Source organism: Triticum aestivum, chromosome 2D, assembly GCF_018294505.1.
Source record: "Triticum aestivum cultivar Chinese Spring chromosome 2D, IWGSC CS RefSeq v2.1, whole genome shotgun sequence".
NCBI lineage: Eukaryota > Viridiplantae > Streptophyta > Magnoliopsida > Poales > Poaceae > Triticum > Triticum aestivum.
In genome coordinates this window covers 543,778,957-543,803,628 of record NC_057799.1, presented here as the reverse complement: position 1 = coordinate 543,803,628, position 24,672 = coordinate 543,778,957, and positions in this window count along the sequence as shown.

Sequence of the window (24,672 nt, the reverse complement as noted above, 5' to 3'; positions counted from 1 at the left end):
ATATTTTCTTTTATGGCAAGTGTTTTGTTTTGGATTCACCCAAGCCTTGGTTCTTGGTCTTGGAGGTTTGCCCTTTTTATTTGGACTCAAAACCAAATGCTTTTCACTTGGGAAAATTTCTTTTGAAAAATCTTTTAAATAGCCCTAGGGCATTTTGAGTGATCTTTTCCCCTTTCCAAAATTCCTCTTGCCATGACCTAAGTGAAAATCCCCTCCCAAAAGCCTTTCCCCACCTTTGTATCAAGTTATTCTTCAAATCCAGCAAGTTGAACCTCTCCATATATTTATTTCCATTTACTTCTGTAACACCCCGCATGTAACTTGCCATATTTGTAACTCCGACTCTTGCCATTTCCGGCTATGTGATATGTTTTTCCCACCGTTGTCGGGTTTTGTCTTTCGTTTTGTATTTCGTCATGTCATGCATTTTCATGCGCATTACATTTGCATATGTGTTCGTCTCATGCATCCGAGCATTTTCCCCGTTGTCCGTTTTCCAATCCGGCGCTCCTATCTCCTTCGGTGCATCCCTCTAGTTTTCTTTCTTGTGTGTGTGTCAAACTTTCTCGGAATGGACCGAGGCTTGTCAAGTGGTCTTAATATACCACCCGGAGACTACCGGTCAAGTTTCGTTCCATTCGGAGGTCGTTTGGTACTCCAACGGTTAACCGGGTCATCCGCAAAGTCCATTTGAGTGTCCAGCAAATCCCCCCTCAAAACCAGCCCAAAACCCACCAAACTCTCTTCCATGCTCTAGGTCGTTCGATCACGATCGTGTGGGCGAAAACCGCACCTCATTTGGAGCCTCCTAGCTCCCTCTACCTATAAATGAGTGGGCATCCCGAAAAACGAAATCTCAGACGAAACCCTAACCCTCTCCCTCCGCGCCGCGCCGGACGCGTCTGCTCCGGCCGGACAACGTCCGCCGCGCGCCCGACCAACCGGAGCGCGCCACGTCACCCGCGCCGCCGCCGAGGCCCGCCGGCCCGTCCCCGGCCCTCCGGCCCGTCTCCTCCCGCGCCCGCCTCCGCGCCTGCCCGCGCCGCCGCCGCCCGCCGCCGGCCTCCCCTCCGGCCACCGGCGCCGCCCGCCGCCGCCCTCCGGGCCCCTCCTCCACCGCCGGCGACCGCCACCGCCGGCTCCTTCTCTCCCGCCGGCGACGAGCTCCTGGAGCTCGGGCTCGATCCAGATCCGGTGAGGACGTTGACTTTCTCGTCCTCGTTTTTTCTCCCAAGTCCCAGAATTCTATCAGCATATGCTCCTGTTCCCGATGCCGTAACTTTGTGCATGTAGCTTCGATTCGCGCGTATAATATGTCAAATTGTTCGTCTCGTGATGCTCTTCATTTTGTTCAATTGCACCATTTTCATTAGAGGTCATCTTGATGCCCAAATCCTCGTTGGAAGAGGGCTATTTGCTGTTGATCTCTGGTTCTTATCAGAACTTGGAGATTTGTCATTTTTGTATCATTTATTCTGTGCATCTTTTGAGCATGAGCTCTACATATGTTTTGAAGTATGCCATGCCATCTTTCCAGTGGTATAGTCCATGTATTTTTGTGACCTCTGTGGTGACTAGCACAAGCATGCAAAGTAGGTCCCGTAATAATTCTGATTTCAGGGACTTAGTGATCAAGTTACTGCCATGTTCATCTTTTTCCTTCCGGAGCACGCATATGCATCGCATATCATATCTTGCATATCATACATGTTTTGCATCATGCTGCTTGCGCATTTCCCGTTGTTGATTGTGGATCCGTTTGTTTGTGTTCTTGTCTTGGGTAGAGCCGGGAGACGAGTTCGTGAACGAGGAACCTGTCGAGTACGCTTACGAGGATCAAGCTTTCGACAACTCTGAGAATCTTGCAGGCAAGATGACCACCCCTCGAAATCACTTCTATCTTTGCTATGCTAGTTGTTCGCTCTATTGCCATGCTCGCTACCTATCACTTGCTATATCATGTCTCCCATTTTAGCCATGTCATCCCTAACCATCCTTTCCTAGCAAACCGTTGTTTGGCTATGTCACCGCTTTTGCTCAGCCCCTCTTATAGCGTTGCTAGTTGCAGGTGAAGTTGAAGTTTGTTCCATGTCGGAACATGGATATGTTGGGATATCACAATATCTCTTATTTAATTAATGCATCTATATATTTTGGTAAAGGGTGGAAGGCTCGGCCTTATGCCTGGTGTTTTTTTCCACTCTTGCCGCCCTAGTTACTGTTATACCGGGATTATGTTCCCTGAGTTTGCGTTCCTTACACGGTCGGGTGATTTATGGGACCCCCTTGACAGTTCGCCTTGAATAAAACTCCTCCAGCATGGCCCAACCTTGGTTTTACCAGTTGCTACCTAAGCCTTTTCCCCCGGGTTTTCGCGAGCCCGAGGGTCATCTTATTTTAACCCCCCCGGGCCAGTGCTCCTTCGAGTGTTGGTCCGAACCGAGCAGCCTGCGGGGCCACCTCGGGGAAACTCGAGGTCTGGTTTTACTCGTAGCTTGACTTATCCGGTGTGCCCTGAGAACGAGATATGTGCAGCTCCTATCGGGATTTGTCGGCACATTCGGGGGCTTTGCTGGTCTTGTTTTACCATTGTCGAGATGTCTTGTAAACCGGGATTCCGAGACTGATCGGGTCTTTCCGGTAGAAGGTTTATCCTTCGTTGACCGTGAGAGCTTATGATGGGCTAAGTTGGGACACCCCTGCAGGGTATTATCTTTCGAAAGCCGTGCCCGCGGTTATGAGGCAGATGGGAATTTGTTAATGTCCGGTTGTAGATAACTTGTCACTTGACCCAATTAAAATACACCAAGTGCGTGTGTAGCCGTGATGGTCTCTTCTCGGCGGAGTCCGGGAAGTGAACACGGTCTGTGTTATGTATGACGTAAGTAGGTGTTCAGGACCTCTTCTTGGTCATTTCTAGATGACGTCCGTTCCTTTGCTTCTCTTCTCGCTCTCATTTGCGCAAGTTAGCCACCATATATGCTTTTGCCGCTGCAGCTCCACCTTTTTGCTACTTTTTGTCCTATAAGCTTAAATAGTCTTGATCTCGCGGGTGTGAGATTGCTGAGTCCCCATGACTCACAGATACTTCCAACACCAGTTGCAGGTGCCGACGATGCCGGTGCAGACGATGGCGTCGATCTCAAGTGGGAGTTGGACGAGGAACGTGGTCGTTACTATGTGTCTTTTCCTGATGATCAGTAGTGGAGCCCAGTTGGGACGATCGGGGATCTAGCATTTGGGGTTGTCTTATTTTCATCTGGATTTTGACCGTAGTCGGTCCATATGTTTGTGTTTTGGATGATGTATGAATGATATTTATGTATTGAGTGAAGTGGCGATTGTAAGCCAACTCTTTATCCCATTCTTGTTCATTACATGGGATTGTGTGAAGATGACCCTTCTTGCGACAAAACCACTATGCGGTTATGCCTCTAAGTCGTGCCTCGACACGTGGGAGATATAGCCGCATCGTGGGCGTTACAACTTCTCACCAAAAACAATTTCTGCCTTCTATCTTGATCCTTGGAGGATTACAAAGGAGCTACCCTTTCTGCTTTGAATTTCGCCTCCAAACCAATTTCCCTAGCTAGTCCTTTGAGCCCTCAACCAGGATCTATGAAGATCCACTGGTCTCCAGTTCAAATATTTCAAACTACACTTACTGCAAGTTTGGACCTCATTTGCCAAATTTGATGAAATTCATTTGAATTCTTCTCCTAAAAATCTGAGAAAATTCAGGCAGCCTCTGGGTGCATTGAGAGGTCACCTCACCAAGTCCCGGCTCCAGAAAAAATTTCTCCTTGCCAAATCATTTCATCGAACACCTGCTGGACACTGTTGCTATCATGTTCAGTAAATTCAGATCAACAGTTTCAGAGCTGCTGTCGTTTTCTTCAGAGCCCGACGTCGATCTCGCCAGTGCCGCGGTGGCGCCTTGCTCCCCGTCCCCTCCTTCTTGTCCCTGGCGCCGCACGAACGCCTGGAAGGTTGCGGGCGTCGGCGACGAGCAGGAGGAGGTGCGCCACCCCGTGAGCGACGGCAACGGCGGCTTTGCAGCCGCCAGAGAGGGGCGCAGCGTGGACGGCGCCACCCAGCGCCGCCCAAGTCACCGGAGGTCGCCGTGTAGCCATCCACTCCCCCGTGCGCGCTGCCACCCTCGTCGTGAACTGCTAGGCGTGGAGCGCGCTCTCTGCCGCCGCCGTGCCCGTACGGCCGCCCCGTCGAGGACCGGCGCCATTACGCCAAGCCCGACCAAGGTTAGCAGTGGAACGGCACCAGTGAACCTCCCTGATGCTGCCTGGCCACTTAAACTCCCTGCTCAACCATGGCCTCGCCGTAATCGCTCGCCGGAGATTTCCCGTTCATGGCCACCCCCTCGAACCGCCTATAAATAGAGGCCCCGAGCTCGAACCCGAACCCACACCACCTCTGCACACCTCCAATACCACGCCAAGCCGCTGGAAGAGCCCCGTGGGAGCCTTCTTCCCCAACTCCGGCCGCCTCGACCCGCCACGGGATCCAGCTCGATTCGCTCCCGTGCGTGCACCTCTACCCCTTAGCTCTTGCCAGTAGCCTTCTAGTGCATCCACTCTGCTGACCCGCGCTTCAATTTGAAGTTTGCAGCACCCACCGGAGTTCCCCACCATCGCCTGAGCCGCCGTCCGCCTGAGACAGTGTCGCCGTCGACGTGGTGTTCTCCGTCGGTCAAGTCCACCACCCACCGACGCGGAAGGACGCACTGAACCTCTTGGTACACTCCGATCTCCCCGCCTCGCCGTGGTTCAACGCCGGCGACCACCGCAGTCTTCGGGCGCCAGCGAGGTTTTCAAACCTGACGTGTGGACCCCCCATCAGCCTCTCCTCTTTCTCCCCCTCGAACCGTTTTCTGTTGGCGCCTTCGGGCAAATACGTTTTCTCTTTGGATCTTTTCTGTTTCATCACAGATTAGTCCCTGGACTAAAGCCCTTATAACGTTTTAATAAAAGATGATTTTTGAGTGATTCTTTTTCTGTCAGTCTTGTATTTTTGTCTAGTTTTTTATAGTATTTATTTGGAAAAACTTTGGAACACTTTTTATGCACGCGATGATTTTTACATTAGTGTATGTTTCCGCTATACCGTAGGTTCCGGAAGAGGTGACGGAGCCGCGAACTTCGCCGAGCTATACTCCGACTTCTCCGAACTAGGCAAGCATGTTTGAACCTTTGATATGGCGGGTGTTTTGCATGTTTGCTTGAATGGTTCGTGCATGGCATATGAGCATCGGTGAGTATCTCGTTGCATGTAAGGCAACTATCCGTGTGCTCCGAAGTTACTGTGATCTCTGATGAGAGATGGCCTAGTCATGTGGTGACATGAAAGGCAGTAAGGTGGTATTGTTGTAGCATGCCAGCCTTACGATGTCCGATAAACTCCGATGTTAACGTGGACTGAGTCACGTTATCGTTCTTCCCCTTTCCGTGCCGCCACATGTTTTCTGCCAAGAATACGGTTTAGTAAGTTGGTAACCTCTTTCCGTGTACAAACCAAATAGAGGGGCCGGGATGAGGGTTCCATGGCCCTGGATTAAAGCCAGTCATCCGGTCAGGGGGCATGGGTGTTTCCGGTTGGGACCGAGAGGGGGGCACCCCTTAGAGCGCGCGTATATAAATTTGATCCCATGCTACGCGAGGTTGTAGCCTCCCCGTCTCAAGGTTTTTCTTGAACGTTGCCGAGGGTGATTCCTGGCTTCGGAATGTTGAATGGGTGTGTACTGGTTAGATGTGTTTCTCCTAAAACACCGTAAACGGAACTAGTCCCCGTGACTACGGAAATCCGTTGGCTGTGGTTAAAGTACAAACTCTGCAGAGTCAAATTCCTTCCGAGTCATCGTATCTATGGTCAAGGACCATGGCCAGTATGTCTATATCTATGTCAATCCTCCTGGTAAATCCCCGGTGAACAAGCTTGAGTGGTAAACCCAGTTTAATTGTTATTCCTATGGATGGACTAACCTTTTATTTATCTCGTACTTGAAATGATTTATATTCTTGAACTACTGAATTATTAAGTTATGTTATAAGCCCTTTATGTGATGTCGCTCAGACGTCCGACTGTGGCACTCTTGTTATTTACTTTTCATATAAGCCCTTTATGTGATGTCGCTCAGACGTACGACTGTGGCACTCTTGTTATTTACTTTTGATATAAGCCCTTTATGTCATGTCGCGCAGACGTCCGACTGTGGCACTCTTGTCATTTACTTTTGATATAAGCCCTTTATGTGATGTCGCTCAGACGTCCGACTGTGGCACGCACTGTCCTTTAAATTTTATTATAAGCCCTTTATGTGGTGTCGCCTTGACGCCCGACTGCGGCATTGTTATTTTATCTTTACCCTTCCGAGGAGTCTTTCAGACACTCGATTGGCCCTCAGTTTTACTTTAGGATTTCGGGAGGACTACCGCCCGACTTCCCTTTATTTTCCCATGCATTATTATCTCGTTGTCTGAGTGCGCTTGTTGATCTGTTCATATGCATCATGTTTACATTTGTTATATCTTATGTCCGAACTGTCTTGCAAGTACTTTCATAGTACTCACCTGGCTTGTTGATTTGGCCAGATGTTGATGAAGGCGATCTCATGGATGAAGAGTTTGATAGCGAGTCCGACGCCTAGAGGAGTCCCAGTCAGTCCCGTGCGATCCTGGATATTGGTCACTTGTATTATATTCGCTTCCGCCACCCACAATAAGTCTCCTCGAGCCTCACTCCGACGCTGGAAGAGCTGTTAGTTTTCAGGAGTCATATCACCCACTTCGCTATGATATATCCACCACCGCTTTTATCGCGAGTTAGTAGCTATGCCACCCTATCCGCCTTTATGTATTATTGGCATGCTTGTAATAAATTGTTAAGCAGTCTCTGCTCAACCTTGTATTATATTCAGTACTCCTGGTATTTTCTTCTGTGATCAAGATTTTGTCTACCGGTAAGAAGGATTCTTCTTTACTGGTTCGTAAAAGGGATCGATTTCTCAATAAATATTTTTATTGGAAAACCAGTCGTGACAATCGCACACGCAACTAAAATCTAAACTGTGTTTGATGCATCCATCATCGCAAAAGTTTTGCACCTTTTCTGGCGGTTTTTTACACCACCATTTGCGATTATGGCATCGCACACAGTTTGGTCGAAGGGTCTCTGATTCGACTGTCGCGTTTGGACCATCCTACAGTAGTGATGGTGGAAAAGCACAACGCTCTTGCCCGGCAAGGTTGCCTCGAGGCGAGAATGGCTACGCGCGTATGAATGTGTGAGGGTCCGAATCGTCTGAATCCTTTCTATGGTCACCATTGGCCTCCTTTTATATATTAAGGGGTCACCACAGTGGCAAATCAGTCTTTACATACTGATTAGATAGCAAACAGTGCTATCAGACCTAACTTTAATACAAACGGCTAGGTGGAGCGAGCAAACGGACTCATTTTGTCCGGCATCAAGCCACGACTGGTCGAGCCTCTGGAGCATTTGGCCGGCTGCTGGCTCGACGAGCTGCCAGCCGTCCTCTGGAGCCTGCGCACAACTCCGAACAAGTCAACTGGCTTCACGCCTTTCTTCCTCGTCTACGGTGCCGAAGCCGTCATCCCGACAGACATAGAATTCGACTCCCCTCGAGTCACCATGTACACCAAAGAGGAAGCAGAAGAAGCACGTCAAGACGGCGTCAATCTGCTGGAAGAGGGCCGGCTGTTGGTACTCAGCCGGTCTAGCATCTACCAGCAGAGCCTGCGCCGATACTACAACCGAAAAGTCAAGCCGAGATATTTCCAAGAGGGAGACCTTGTGCTCCGGTTGATCCAGCAGACAGCCGGCCAGCACAAGCTCTCAGCACCTTGGGAAGGCCCCTTCATCATTAGCAAAGTGTTGGGCAATGACTCCTACTACCTGATTGACGCCCAGAAGCCTCGAGCGCGCAAGAGGGACGACTCCGGCAAGGAGACGGAGCGGCCATGGAATGCAAATCTCCTCCGAAGATTTTAAAGTTGATGTAGTATGTGCCATGCTACCTTTTGTATTAAAGTACGAAGACTCCCGGTCCCCCGAGAAGAGCTCGGGGACTACCCTCTTTTATCTATATGATAGGAATTATGCCTACGAATGTGTCATTTCCTTTGTGCCGCTTGACACCGGGTCCGACTAGTCGGCCCGGGGACTCGCCGCCTTGTACTATGAAATGCTTCCTGCAGCCGGACAAGTAATGTGTTGGCACTTAAGGCGTGTCCTGCCAGAAGCCGCAGCTTGCAGAGCGACTGTCTGGTGGGTAGGAGAAAGGTAGAAAGAGTGCCCACGTGAAAAATGGCTAAGGACCCAAAGCATTTGCATAGTTCAAGCCGGCTTCCCGCCTCTACGACCGGCTGTTGAGCAGCCGGCCGGCCGGCTTCTACTTAACTTGCTAAAATGTTCTAAAAACGGCTAAGTACTTGGCTCCCCGGAAGTAGCTAAGTACTTGATCCAGCCACAGTCCGCAGAGCGGCTGTTCGGCCGGCAAGACGGCAACCAAGGGGAAGCGGCAAAGGAAAAAGCCAAAGAGCAGCAAGCAAGAAAAGATAGAACCCGAAAAAATATTTTACATAGCAAAAGGCCCTTGGCCGAAATTCAACGGAAGTTTGAGATACACCCTGCGGGTGGAATTGTGCAAAATTAACAAGTTCATCGAGACTGATAGGTAGGTGAAGCAAAAAATAAACTGGCAGCCTAGGGAGCAGCAGACGGGTTCGGTGGATCGGAGGAGTTGGTGGTGCCAGTTGGTGGAGCGACCGGCTGGTCAGTCTCTGCTTGATCGCCTCCAGTGGTAGCCGACTCGCTTGGGCGTGGCTCGTTGCTAGAGGCGCGGTCGAGCTGAGGCTGGCCGTCCGCCTCGACCTCTGGGGCCTCCTCTTCGCCTTCCTTCCCCTCCTCGCCTTCTTCCTCACCGCAGGAGCCGATCACCTCGGCCGAGTCTTCGCCGTCCTTCGGGTTCAGCCCAAACCATTCTGGTGGCGCCTCGGCGCCGTTCTCAGCCCGCTCCGGGACGAAGACGCTGGTGTCGGTGTACTCAGCGATTGCCGCCGCGCGCTTGACAAGGTCATCTTCCACGACCGCCAGCTCTTCCTCAGCCTCCAGCCGAAACGTGGCTAGCTGGGCTAGGCTTAGCCCAGGGTACCATGCCTTGGCGAATTCCAAGGCCCGGCGTGCTCCAGCCCGGGCCGAGGAACCCTTCCAGGCCTCAAGACGGCCGGCCGCCACCTCTAGCCAGTCGGCAGTCCGACTGGGAGTGCACGGTGCTGGCATGTCCGGCCACAGGGCGGCGATCGCCAGGGCACCAGCACGCTGAAGACGGCGCAGCATTCGGTGAGCCGGCCGAAGACGGGCCTCGATACTCAGGATCTGCTCGCTAAGGGTTCGGGGCGCGTCGGCAGCAATCTGCGCGCCTTCCGCCCTCCGTCCTTCATGATCGGCTTCAATGGCCTGATTGGCGGTGTCAGAGTGACCAGGGAAGAAGTCTGCTAAGACAGAAAGCAAAAAGCCAATAGTCAGAGACAAGAGGCCGGCTCGACCAGGAGCCGGCAGCTCAAAAAAGGAAAAAGAGGGAAGCTCACCATCGACTATGTCTTCAATCTCGTGAAAGCCGGAAGCCAGCATTGCCTCCTTGTCGGTCTAGAAGGAGCATTCGGTCGCGAACTCAGCAAGGAGGCTGGTCTCCTTGTCCTCCGCCTCCTTCTGGGATTTCTTGAGAAGCTCCGCCTGCTCCGCCAGTTGCGCGACCAGCCGGTCACGCTCTTCAGCCAGCTTGCCGCACTCCTCCTCCTCAGCGCGCAGCGTGGTGTTTGCTTCACCCAGCTACTGCTGCAAGACGGCATTGGCCTCTGCAGAAGAAAGAAGAAGGGAAGGGCATTAGTAACCAGCAGAAAGAAGAACAGTTGCCGGGGAGATCCGGCCCGACTACTCAGCAGTCGGCCCGAATCTCGGGACTACAGCCCGCGGGTGCGCCAGTGCGCCCCCGCAGAGAAAGAAGAGGACCTACTTCGGCTCTCTGACAAGTCGGCGGCACGTTGGTCTGACTCCAGGACTTTGGAGTTGAAGGCGGTAGCACGGAGGTTATGATAATCCTGCACCAAGGATATCAGCGCTCAGAGCCTGCTAGTTAAAGTTCCGACCCGACTACTCAGCAGTCGGCCCAAAACTCAAGGACTACACCCAGTGGGTGCGCTGACACGCCCCCACGAAGCAATACAAGAATCAAAAACGAAGAAGCAAGAAGCATACCCGGATGGCCTCTCGCGATTCCAGGAACGTCTAGTTGCAGCGCTTGATAGCGTCGGCCTCGGCGCGGAGTTTGGCTTGAACATCCAAGATCGCCTTGTTCAGAGGGCCAGTCCCGCCTCCCCGCCCCCACCCAGTGGGCGCGGCGCTGGTCGCCTCGGTGTCTGGGATCGAGGAGCTTGCGGCGCCGGTCTCCAGCGGGCGTGGCGCCGAAGCCGCCTTTGCAAGTCGGCGGCACGTCGGCGTGCAGACCTCAGGAGTCGGGCGCGTCACCACCTCGTTTCCGGTTGGCGGCACCGGCGGGTCCACCAGCTGCTCGCCTTGCGCGTCCCCACCGGTTGGAGGCACAATCACGTCTGGCATGACGACGTCGACGCCGTCCCTCTCCATGATCGGGTGCTCGTCGCCGGCTTCCCCGGTCTGCGCCATGAACTCCGGCGGCGGCGGCGCGGAGTTCAGGGAAGTGATGAGCACCGCCGACTGGCGGCGGGCGGCCTCCTCGGCCTGCTTCTTCGCCGCGTCGGCTGCCTCGGCATCCTCCAATTTCTTCAGGGTGGCGGCCTCCGCTTTCTCTGCTTCCACCTTCTCCAGGCGGGCGGCTTCCTGCTCCTCGTGCGCTTCCTGCGCGTTCCGTTCCCTCGCTTCCCGGAGGTCGGCGGCCGGATCGATCCGCCAAGTGGTGGTGGAAGTCTCCGCCGAACCCATGATGGAGGCGGCGGCTGACTTCTCAAGAGAAGCGGAGCCCTAGATCAAAGGAAACAAAGTAAAGAAGCTCAGATAGAATCAACAAGGAAAAAATGAAGGCGCAAGACGAAGGCAGCACTTACGCGGAAACCAGCTGCGGCTCCTTCACTGCCTTGCGGAAGCGGATGGCCTTCGCGGCCGCCTCATCCTGCTTAGTCGCCGCGACCGAGCCCTTGGGCTTCTTCGGCCGGCTGCCGAACAAGCTCGGCGCGGCCCTGCGTTTCTTCGCGCCGCCTGGGGCATCGGGTGCGGCAGACGAGATCGTGCCTGGCTGGCCGGACCCTGACTGGTAGCGCGGGGCGACTTCCCCTGCATAATCGTCAGGCCAGTCCTCAAGGCTAGCTTCGAGCGTCGAGCCGCCTGTTTCACCGCCTCCTCCTTCGGTGTCGTCCTCCAAGGCCGCCGCCCCCAAGTCGGTGTCGTGGACATCGCTCTCCGCTCGGTCAGGGAGGAATTGGCGCTGCGACCCCACGGCGCCGGCTGCCGGCTGGAGGAGGGGGCTCTGTTCAAAGGCCGATTGGTCAAGATTGGACAGGCCGAACTCGGCAACAAAAAGAATGAAGGAAAAGGAAGATAACTTACCATAGGAGGGGGGTCAGCGCGTGAATACGGCTCCTTGCTATACCGCCACTCCTCCGTGAGCTCGCAGTTCGCCAAATAGTTCACCATGTGAGCTACCTCTGCGTGAGGCATCTCCTTGGTGCACAGCCGGCTTGGGTCCCGATGCCCGCTCATCTGACAGAACATATGAGGGCGGCCCTGGAGCGGGAGCACTCGGTGCGCCACGAAGGCGGAAAGCAAGTCGGGCCCGGTCAGGCCCTCCAACTGTGTCAACACTCGGAGCCGCGCGAAGGCGGCGGCTCCAGAAGGCGACAGCGTCTTGGCCCAGTACGACCAGTTGGGCCGCCTCCCACCCGGCAAGTTGACCCAGTCGCCCTCCGGGTTGACGCTCTTCACGTAGAAGTACGACTACTGCCACATCTTCACCGATTTGATCAGCGTGATTGGAGGAAACGGATTTTCGGCTGCCGGCCTCCGCACCGCAATAAAAGTGCCGCATTGAGCCGGCACGCCCGCGACGAGGGTGCCGAGCTTGGTGTAGAAGAACTCCCCCCGAAGCTCGATCGTGGGGAGGACGCCGATGAAGCCTTCGCACAAGGTGACGAAGGCGGACAGCAGCACCACCGTGTTCGGGGTAAGGTGGTGCGGCTGAAGACCGTAGAACTCGAGGAAGGACCGGAAGAAGCTGCTCGCCGGCAGGCCGAAGCCGCGTAGGCAGTGCGAGCGGAAGACGACCCGCTCGCCCTCCTCCGGCACCGGCGAGATCTCTCTCTTCGGCGCGCGGCGGACCTTCACGTAGTCCTCGCCGGGCAGCCGCCGCATCTGGCGGAGAAAGTTGATGTGGTCGTCATGGACCTCGGAGCCGTCCCATGCTCCGGAGCGTGCCATGGGGGGCGCGGGGTTGGAAGATGAGCTCATCGGAGACGCACCGCTGCAGCTCTAAGCGAGGCTCGGAAGAGCTACAGCGGGAGGAAGAAGAAGGAGGAAAGAATGGTGCGGAGGGGCGCGCGTGCTTCGCCGCACCCCCTCCTCCCCCTACTTATAGGCCAACGGGTTGCGAAGCCGAGGGTGCGATCATGGGATTTACTGCGCCCACGACCCCACGCCCCCACGTTTATCGCGTGAGTTACTGCGCGCAGTAACTTCGTGGAGAAACTCAACCGCCCGCCTCGGCCGCAGCGGATCCGCTCGCGTGCCGAGGCCTGGTAGTGGCGGGCCCCGCCAGCAGGCGTGTCCCATCGCGAGCATGGGCTGGCAGACTGGCCTGGCCACTCGGCGCCACGTGACTTGCCCACAACTGGCGGCGGCTTGGAGGCTTAGCAAGCACGCCACTTGGTTCCCGCCGATGCGTTCGAAGTTGGGATAAGTCAGGCTGGACGAGTCCGATTCCCGCCAGTCAGCTCGGCGGAAGTCGGACGAAGCTCCACCTCAATCCCTCGGAGAAAGAAACTCCTGAGGCTCCTCGGCTGCTCAGCCGCGGCGCCTCACCAGCTTCGGGGACTACTGTCGGAGTAATGGGCCACGGGTAGGCTAACCCGAGCCCCCGAGCCTTTCAAGACAACGGGGCTGGCAGCGCCCCTCGAGGCGTCAAGGCGAGGTGCCGCCTTCTGGTGGCCGGCTGGAAGAATAGCCGGCTGCCCGTAGACAGCCGAGCTCCAGAGGCCGGCCTCAAGACAAGCCGACTCCTAGTGGGCGGCTTCCAGAGAAGCCGGCCTCTAGCAGTCGGCCCGTGGCACCCACGAAGCCTGCACCCTCATCAAGAGAGACAAGACAGGGAGTGGCTACAGTATAGCCCATCCCTCCCAAATCCAAGGATGAGCATGGCCACAGTGCGCCATACCAGCAGAGATCTCCGCTCGGCGCGGCACTGTTGCCACCCCACCCCTAACGTCATCACAAGCAGGCGGAGCCCTGCTCCCATGACGGCCTGTCGGTACGGCCCAAGGACGACGGGCCCCACCAATCAGCAAGAGCCCGGAAGATGGCTAGGGCCTCACCAGTCGGACCCTAGGGAGGTCGGACCCTAGCAGTCGGCCCGCCCCTTCCTCGGGGTCCACTCACCATTAACCAGACAAGACACGGAGTGGCTACAGTAATCGCCCGCCAGGCGGCGGGACTGTAGCCACGCTCCCCTGACCGAGTCGGCGTCATTAGCATCACGGCTATAGTGATCAGCAGCCGACATGACCCGCAAGCGGCGGAGGCGGCCTGTCGGCTCCGTACTAGACCAGTCAGTGGGGCCCGCCAGGCGGCGGGCCCCAACAGCCGGCGGAGAAACCGGCCACCAGAGAGACTAACAGCCGGGTCCTACACCCGGCCGGATTACCATTGTACCCCTGGGGGGTAGGTCTATATAAACCCCCAGGGCACCCATGCAAAGGGTTCCCAACCTATTAGAACTAGACCGACCCATAGAGAAAGGAGAGAGCTAGCCTTGCTTTCTTCTACCTCTAGCAAACAGCTCGAGGAGCACCATTGTACTCATTGTTGCCTTAGTGATCATGCGGAGACCCCGCAGAGCAGGACTAGGGGTGTTATCTCCTAGGAGAGCCCCGAACCTGGGTAAAGTGCGCCGGCGTTCGTGTCTACGGCTTCTCCCGCTTCCAGGCACCAACAACGTTCTACTCGCTCCCACCATGATAAGCCATCCACTGGCATATGCCGCACCCAACCCCCGACACCTACGGTTGAAATGGGGTGCTGGCTGTTGATCGGGAGTGGTGTGGCCTACCGCAAAACGGAGGAAACAAACTTGTGTTGGAGCGCCTACGGTTGAAACGGGGTCCCGTTCATTGGGAGGGGTGTGGCGTACCGCAAAACGGGACTCCACGGGCTACTATTAATTCACCGTGTACTGCCTCACTCCAGCCTCCACGGGGTCCTGTTCATCCAACCCCCACTGGGAACTGTTCATCCAACCCCCGACAACGGTCACTGTTCATCAAGAGGTAGCTAGCTCAATCGGCTTCAGTTAGCTGCAGTAGTGAATCGCACGGGTTCAATCAGCAGCGAAGGAATTATGACCCACAAGTATAGGGGATCAATTGTAGCTCTTTTCGATAAGTAAGAGTGTCGAACCCAACGAGGAGCAGAAGGAAATGACTAGTTTTCAGTAAGGTAATGTCTGCAAGTCCTGAAGTTGTAAGTAGCGTAGTAGTTTGATAGCAAGATAATTTGTAACGAGCAAGTAACAAAAGTAGTAGCAAAAGTGCAGCAAGGTAGCCCAATCCTTTTGAGGCAAAGGACAGGCCAAAACGGTCTCTTATGATAAGAAAAGCGTTCTTGAGGGTACACGGGAATTTCATCTAGTCACTTTCATCATGTTGGTTTGATTTGTGTTCGCTACTTTGATAATTTGATATGTGGGTGGACCGGTGCTTAGGTGCTGTTCTTACTTGAACAAACCTCCTACTTATGATTAACCATCCCGCAAGCATCCGCAACTACGAGAAACGTATTAAGAAAAAATTCTAACCATAGCATTAAACTCGAGGATCCAATCGGTCCCTTACGGAACATCGCATAAACTGGGGTTTAAGTTTCTGTCACTCTCACAACACACCATCTAATTGCTACTCCACAATGCATTCCCTTAGGCCCAAAATATGGTGAAGTGTCATGTAGTCGACGTTCACATGACACCACTAAGGGAATCACAACATACATACTATCAAAATATCGAACACATATCAAATTCACATGATTACTTGCAACATGATTTCTCCCGTGACCTCAAGAACAAAAGTAACTACTCACAAATTATAAACATGCTCATGATCAGAGGAGTATTAAATAGCATAATGGATCTGAACATATAATCTTCTACCAAATAAACCATATAGTAATCAACTACAAGATGTAATCAACACTACTAGTCACCCACAAGCACCAATCTATAGTTCCGGTAACAAGATTGAATACACGAGATGAACTAGGGTTTGAGATGAGATGGTGTTGTTGAAGATGTTGATGGAGATTGCTCTCCCCAAGATGGGACAGTGGTTGGTGATGATCATGACGATGATTTCCCCCTCTGGGAGGGAAGTTCCCCCGGCGGAATCGCTCTATCGGAGGCAAAAGTGCTCCTGCCCAAGTTCCGCCTCGAGACGGCGGCGCTCCGTCCCGAAAGCCTTCTCCTTATTTTTTTTCTAGGTCAGAATGACTTATGTACCAGAAGATGGGCACCGGAGGTGGGTCGAGGAGGGCACAACCCACCAGGGCACGCCCGGGCTCCCTGGCGCGCCCAGGTGGGTTGTGCCCACCTGGTGAGCCCCCTCTGGTAGTTATTTGCTCCAATATTTCTTAAATATTCCATAAAAATTCTCTATGAAGTTTCAGCTTGTTTGGAGTTGTGCAGAATAGGTGGCCTGACGTAGCTTTTTCAGGTCTAGATTTCCAGCTGCCAGAATTCTCCCTCTTGGTGTGTACCTTGCAAATTATGAGAGAAAGGGCATTAAAATTACTCCAAAAAGCATTATTATGGATAAAAACATCATAAATAATAGTAAGAAAACATGATGCTAAATGGACGTATCAAGGAATCACTCAGGTTTAGTTAACAGCCAAGGGATCGATCACTCGGGTTCAGTAAACGTAGCTAGTGCAATCGCTCGGGTTCAGTAAGCGAACGCCTCACCTAGGTTCAGTTAGAGCCCAACGCCTCGCACACACGCGCATACGTGCACGAGAGAAACGCGCAAACCTCCATGCATCGCTCGGCACTGACCACCCACCGTAACCAAGAACTCCTCGATATTTTCCTCACCCTCGCTTCTACCATGATTTTTTCCGTCATGGACGGCCCAAAGAACGTCATGCAGGTGCGTCCCCGGCCCGCCCAGGATGAAAAGCCCATTTTCTTTCTTTTTGTCATAGAAGTAGGAGCCACCACATCTATGATGATACGTGCTTTTGTCAAAATTATCGTTATAGAAGTGTCTTAAGCATGACAGGAAAAAAATCGTTCGGCCCAAAATGTCACGGATGTGTCTTTTTTTGTAGTGGCGGCTGGAGGAAGAAGACAAGAGTTAGAAGAAACACGACAGATGTTGGATGTCAATCCAACGGCTGGTAGGCAGAATCGTTTGTTGACTAGTAAGTCAAGACCACCTTGGATAGGCTTTTTCCTCATGGGCCCAGATGTCAGAATCCAAATCTGTCACGACCATGGAGCCTTTCTTATGAAAATTTACAGCCCATTTGGTGTGCTAGTTCAAAATAAGTTTGTGGGTGCTGGTGGGGGCTAATCACTTGGGTTCTGTAATGCAGAGTGAGGTCAACCAGCCGGCGAGAGTGATGTTATTTCCCTTGGTTGGGATTTGTTACAATATTTCTCTCTTAATTAAATAAATGGCAAGCCATTTGCCTTGTTTCAAAGAAAATACGACAGCCACAGCCAAGTTGAAAAGGGCAACAACATCTAACTCCATCTTACAAACTATATAAAAGCACGAGGTTTAATTGTTCATTAGGTTTAGACAAAACCCAGATTGAAAAGGGCAACAACATCTAACTCCAGCACTGTTTTCGACAGTCACAATCAAATGGATCGGTCAGGTCCATAGAATGAACATCCTGGGTCGTAAAATTTACTGGATTATGATCACAAGTTGTTGTAAATAGAAGCCCGACACGTTCAGAAGCCCTTTTGTCCACCTGAAACTCCTTTTTTTGCTCTTCGACATACCCATCCGTCAAGACCATGCCGCTGATAAACTTAAACCTGATGGACAATAGCAACCTCGCATTCAGCAGGAAGAATGTGACAAATCTAGTGTTTGCATGGTTGGCTACATATCATTCCAGCGTTATTGTCTTCAATCAAATGTCATGAGAACTGAGAAAATCTGAGTGCTTATGAAACCACCGATTAGTTATAACTTTGTTACCCCATCATGTTGCCTAAATAGACATGATGATTTAAAATAGTCAAGGTCTAAAAAAAGAGTGTCGAAAGAGCAACAACTGAATGGTTAATTCTAGTACACTATATGCGGACTTCCAATGTGCGTGAAATTGTCACCTTTATATACAACTTCTACAGACATGGAAAGCGTTGCAGCAAGCCAATAATCTTGTTAAGATCAAAACTATTCATATGGATATATAAGATCTTCACAAAATCTAGCACCATTGATAGGCTATCCATGGACAAACTCTTCATTGAGCGTAGAACATAGTATTAGTACAAAAAGTGTACTCCAGGATGATATAGAACTTACGCGCCGAAATTTAAAATGCAAATTATGATTACAAGTGTAGATGATAATATACAGTACCTGAAGAACTGTGGAGCCAAACACCATCTTGAAATGAGCACATAGCTCATGTATTACACCCAAGGTCTCCGGTTTAGGTGCAGAGACGACAATTATTTTCGACGGTGAATAACGAGAATCAAGGATCAACCTTCGAAGTGAAGGGGCATCTTCGATGATGAGCAACCTTCCGTCAAAAGAATTCTAATTCTTACAAGGTTAGGCGACTTTATTTGGAGACAACCGATTCTACTATCAAAACAAGCACCAAGCACTCCAGGGCAGTGCAACTGGAGTGGATGATGTTGTGCAATGAGGCCTCCGACATACGAACCGACACAAGTGAATGTTTTTTAAGAAGTGGGAGTTGACGCTTTAGTACCAGATTGTCAGGTAGGTTGCACAGCGCAAAGGTGGCAGTGTGTAGAGAGGTGGAAAACAGCGAGATGGACATCAGTGCCGAGGGCACAAGTACACGGCGTTCGGTATGTGGTATGTGATTTCTGGGGGAATAGTAGAACTCAAGCAGCTATAGTTCTGTGAATTCAGGGGATGTCAGCCAGGCGTCCATCGTGCAGGGCATGCACAGGTAGCATGCCGGGATGCAGAGGCCTTGAACGGAACCCTGGTGGGAGGAGATGATAGCTCCGGGGAGTTCAAAATCATTAAAGAGAGATAGCCGATGACAGTCGAGATTAAGGGGCACAACGCACCATAGAGGGCGCCATCGAGCTGAGAGGACTTGGGTGCGGCAACAATCCTTGGTGGGGAGAAGCGAGATGATCTCCCCAGGGATGGCCTCCGGGAGATCGCTGATGCGGTCCACCCGAGATTCTACGGGTTCCTCGAATATGATGGGGGGGCTCGCCACTTCTCCCCACGTTGCTGGGTGTGGGATCTACAATAGGCGTCGCTGCTGGCGGGAGCCTCATCTTCTTGGCGCTGGGGGTCAGCCGACTCCATTTTCCATGAGGGCGTCGCGTCGAGCTCACGAATTTGAGCAGTGTAACAAATGACGAGCCTAGTTGTAGTGCGACTGAGGAAGAAGGGGAGCTGGGGTTTTCTGTAGTAGTGAGGAAGAAGGGGAGCTCGAGTTTTATGTAGGAGTGAGGTGACGAATTTGGGGGTACGAGTGGAGCGAGCTGACGTGAGGTGGGTGGGAGTGACGAGGAAGAAGGGGAGCTGGGGTTTTCTGTAGTAGTGAGGAAGAAGGGGAGCTCGAGTTTTATGTAGGAGTGAGGTGACGAATTTGGGGGTACGAGTGGAGCGAGCTGACGTGAGGTGGGTGGGAGTGACGAGGAAGAAGAGCACCCAGGTTTGGGGGGGCGGTGTGCTGGGTAGCACCTCTCGTTAAGTAAATATATGGGCTTTTGAATTGATTTTATTATTTAGGGTGGATGGGCTCTTTTCTCTTAGGTCCTGAGAAACATTTACGACTACTACAGTGGAGACACTCTACAACTACCCAGAAAAACAATTACTACTAGTACAGTGGATACACTACCGCTTCTGGCTCCTCCTAGGTCATCAAAACGTCTCATGCTACTAAATGTCGTGTTACTTTGGTTCACCGACATGTGGGCCATGCATCGCGCAGGCCCAAATGCCATCCACCAAATTAGAAGGCGGTATGCAGGCGGAGAGCCACCCCGGTCGTAGCGCGGCAGTAACGAGCCGTCATATCACAAGACCCCACCTCCCCGCAGTCTAAGTTTGATGGATGAAGCAACCATCATTTCACTCTTCGCTGAATCCCTTCTCCCTCACCATCTTCCAGAAAGTGAACACTCGCTTCTGCCATTGATCTTCTCTCCTAACAAAGGGAAGGTAAGCAGATCTGTGATGTTGGTATATTTTCCTTCCAAAAAATGTTTTTCAAAGCAGTAACCTATCCCCACTCTCTTTTTTGTTTCATCGTCATAGCGATTGTGTTCCTTTCAATTGTCTTCTATTCATCAGTTTCATGATGGATCAAGGAGAACCAGGCAAAGATCTACCGATGTTGGAGCAGACGCGGGAGGCTGATCCCCACGAGATAGAGAACACCAAGAAGATGGAGGCCACCACCGACCCGACCCCAGATACGCCCACGGCCACTACTGAGATGGTCAACACCATGTTTGAGGTTACAACCCTCGTTGCCCTGCAGGAGCAGTTTTCCCCCTTCGCGGATGTGTCCCCCCCCCCGGCCCCCGCTGAGCTGCCCAAGGTGATTTTCTTCTCTGTCGATCTTGATTGTAAGTATGTGGTGATAAATAATGCAAGTTTTTATTAGCTCCGATGCCATTCATACTTTTGACTCTACATAGTGGTTTAAATAACTTGTGCTTTTTATATTGGAAAGTAATTCAGAATTCGTTTCTGTTTCAGTTAGGGCCCTGATGCAAACAAGGATTGTGTGGATGTATATGTCACTCGCTATGAGGTGGATGACCTGAATATACGCATTGGAAAACAAAGTTCTTAGGCTGTTGGATCCTGGAAGCCAGTTGCACTTATACCAAAGTCTAGATGTATTCCAGCCACACTTTTGTCAGGCGTGTTGTCCAGGGTGTGCTGAAGCATAACAAGTTCAAAGCTACTCCTTCATTTGTGAGGCATACTGTTCTTGTCAAGCTTACGCAGGAAGATGACGTGGCATGCCTCGGCAAACAATTTTATGAGTGGCAAGGCCACAAGGTTATCTTCAAGAAGGTTGCAGGATTGAGCTGTTGCCGGACGTCCTCGATGATGTTCATGGCAAGGTCCGTCTTGCGTCCATCGCAAATTAGACCGATGTCATGAAATAGTTGGCCCAGCTAGTGTTTCAAAGTAGTTTGGATTGTGTTTAATTACCCGAACCATGCGTATTATCGAGCCCTCTGGGGGTAGTACTCTGTTTGAATACGTCAATGGGAACTACTGCTACTTTTGTGTGCTCGTGAATCATGTTAGAACCATCGTAATTGCTGCCGTAACAGATGTGTCCTCACTAGTTTTCTCATGTAATATGGCATGGTAAGACACAAGTTGTCACGGTTTATCTTACGAGCAGTGTGTGTTTGATGAAATAGAGTACTTGTGCGCCGACGTATACATAGGGTACGTAAGGTTGGTTAAGTACTTGTAAACATTGTTGGTGCTAGCCCACTTGTAAGCAGTTGTGCAAAACACGATACATTGGCTCAACTTGCTTTAACACTAGAGAAGTCGGCTATCGACCAGCTAACAATCAATACTCTGTTGTCTAACATATAAGCAACTAGGTATCTTGTTAGAGAGGTTCATGTAGTTAACTGAGGCCACAATGCAAATTCCAACGTTCACACGCTAGTCCAGCATTCATGTGGAACATCCACATTAAACTCGGCTTCATAAAATACTTGAAAATCATAAGTTCAGCAATATTATACATCTCAATGATTCATAGAACATAACCAACATTTACTAGTCCACAACAAACACAAAGTTATGAGAAGATTTACAAATCAGGAAAAATCAAGCAAGGCTTCTCTGAGCAAAGGGCCTCCCTAGTCAGGCTTTAATTTCCTGGAGTTCACTCTGGTTTTTCTTATTGCCACCATCCAGGGTTAGGTTCTCTCATTCTAGAATAACCAATTATAATTGTGTTCTCAGTTGGAATATTGAACTGAACCATGTAGTGGACTGACCATCTGAACTTCTTGTGCAGTTCAACTAAATTTAAACACCACTATTTGCAGCAATAAGCAAACCACAATGCCTCTTGTCCGCGCATCTGTCCCATAAACCTCCGCGCAGCCGTGCCAGCTAGTCCTCTGCCCATCCTTGATCTGGGAAAAAGTGCATTTCGGACTAGGATATAGTTCTTTTCGCTCGTCCCTGCACTGCAATCAGGAAGTAAACATACGAATTAGCTTCTTTTAGATTGCGTTGGTCATTCTACCTAGTTAATACCAATGTAGGAATACTTGGAACACGGGTGGTTATACGATGACAACTAGGAATAGCCATCTCATTTTGTGTAGTTCTACTAAAACTGAGGTGTGTACTTCTGACTGCACAAATAAAAACGATATGGAGACAGACATCCCTGTTTGCGCAAATATGAAATATGGTTATTTAAGCAGTGATAGTTATTGGTAGTGGCATATGATTAACAACATCATCTATTGTGCTATAATTGGCACTACATTGACAGTATGAAAGTGCCATTAAGTAAGAAGTAGCATCACATCACATCAACACTGCCACTAGATTAACATGCAGAACAATATCATTAGTATTATTGTCATGAGAGTAGCACATGGTCAGTAAATGTGCAATCAAATTTGTGAAGTTCCACTGGGATGAAGCAATGTTAGCGGTGTGAGATTTAAGTGTAACTGCAAAAACGCAATTCATGGGAAATAAAGCAAGACTTCCACTGGGATGAAGCAATGTTAGCGGTGTGAGATTTAAGTGTAACTGCAAAAACGCAATTCATGGGAAATAAAGCAAGACGGAAGCACTTCATAAAACGGTGGTGTCATTGCTTCAATTTATCGACGGCACTAGACTGACAGCAGCATTACTTAATACTGACATTAGGTGGCATTGCTTCATGCTTCATGTGATTTTACATTAACGATAGCGATAAGGGCGTAGTGACAGCAAGGGCATAAAGTGGTGAGGCAGATGTGGTTGCCGAGAGCGGCAAACATTGACGCAACATGTCTGCATTTGTCCTCTTTTTTTATCTCATTGGCGACATTTTCCTATGTGAGCACAGGAAATCTAGACCTGCTCGTTCTCATTTGCGTTGTCCCCCCCAACACCCCTCACTTACTTTCCTTTTTCGACTAAGATACTGGTCCACTTCCCCCCACCCTACGCCATCCACCCCGCTTTCTTCGCCTTTTCAACCAGAGATCGGTTGGGTACGCACTATCTACTACTTTCCCTCGTTTCGTCTTAGAACCAAGTCCTAGGTTCATGCTACAGTTTTTCCACTTTCTTCCATGATTGAACCAACTCTTAGATTTGACTGTGTGAACTAGCTTTACCTCTAATAATAGTAAAAGTCTAGGTGGCTTTGGAATAGCCGACGGAAGTAGAAATAGATCCACATGCAGCCACGTGGGGAGCTAGGGCAGTAGAGCAAGGCCGGTTTCGATGGAAGATATACTTGAGAGTCATCGGGATGTGGCAAAGACGGCGCCAGGAGGCCGCATCTTGGCCACAATACCATAGGGAGGAAGAAGGGGTCGGAGGCCCTCCCGAGTCGGCACTATCTCGGAGAGAACGACATGGCCGCCGATCGGGACGCGCGAGTAGCTGTTGTTCTCCTCTCTCGCTACCAGGTGAATGATACACCTACACCCCTGCCCCGGCCGAGGTGGTCCGGCCGGATTTGTGACCAGCGATGAGCATAAAGAGAGAGAGAGTGTGTGTGTGGCCACCTATGTCTTGTTTAGATCTGGAGAGCATGAGAGAATGAAAGAGAGGAACCCTAGTAAAAAGCAAGCGCCGAGGCTCCTGCTTATATATATAGTGGAGTGATTTTTTTGTAGCAACTGTTATTAAATTGAATACGTGTGAACCGCTATTTTCATTTAAAGTTCAAGTAAAAATAAAAATCGATCAATAACGTGCCACCGCTTCCAGGTCGCACTACCAAATCACCGCGTCTAGGACGCACTATGTACTATATCATTCACGTGCGGCCCCGAGCCTCCATGAAGTTGAAAACTAGACGAGTCAAAATGTCAATTGGGATGCCTCTTTGTAAACAAATGCGCTCCTAGCTCCTAAAAAATGTGCTCCTACGTGTAACCGCGCGTGGGTGTGAGAGAACTAGTGCGTGCGTGCACCGCTTCTCTTCGTGAGAGTACAATATAATCTGCCCAAATAACATTCGCCACAAGAGTAGTACTATAAGTTTGTGACGTGTGAGTTAAAATAAAAGGTGTGTCACGTCTTTTATTTTCGAGAAGTTCTGAGGGTAGGGTGTGAAGAGCACATATTAGTGTGACGTCTACCTACAGATAGACAGTGGGTGCGAGAGGACTCGAGAGAGTCGTGACTCGTGAGGGTGCGTGTGTGCGTGAGAGAGAGGGGGCATGTACCAATGCAACGCATGTGTCCGTAAATCATATCTGGAAAACATGTGCCACAAGCCGTTTCCTGATGAACACTGAAAGAACCGTTAGATCGGCATCCGACAGTGTCAGTTTTTCCATGGCATTTAACAGAACAACCACTCCTCCGACATACAAATCTTCCACGTGAGTGTTAGCAACTGTTGTATGGTCCTCCCTCCATTCCAAAATGTAGTGCATATAGATTTATTAAAAATTTGAACCTCGCAAACTTTTACCGAGATTTCGTATAGAGATGGGGGAGGAGTGTATAAAGATAGACCATCGTATCACCTGCAGCATCTTCAACCATCCTTTGGTGTGGATGAATATCATAGGAACTCTATATGATATGATTTTTATAGGAATTTTTCCTTTAGAGCCAATTGGTTCATAGGAATAGATTCCTATACTCCACATTTCAAAGGAAAATAAACATGATATGATTTTTATTGCTTTAGAGCCACTTGGTTCATATGAATGGATTCCTATACTCCCACAATTTGAAAGGAAAATAAACATTAGCCTAGATTCAATAAAAAAGTTCTGATGATGTGAACCAAATGACATCTCTTTTCCAATCCCTACTCATAGGAATTGTGATACATGTCATCTCTAGATTCAATAGAAAAATTGATATGATGTGAACCAAATGACATCTCTTTCCAATCCCTACTCATAGAAATCGAGATACATGTCATCTCTTTCCCTACAAATTCCAATTATACATCTTCTATTCGTAAGTA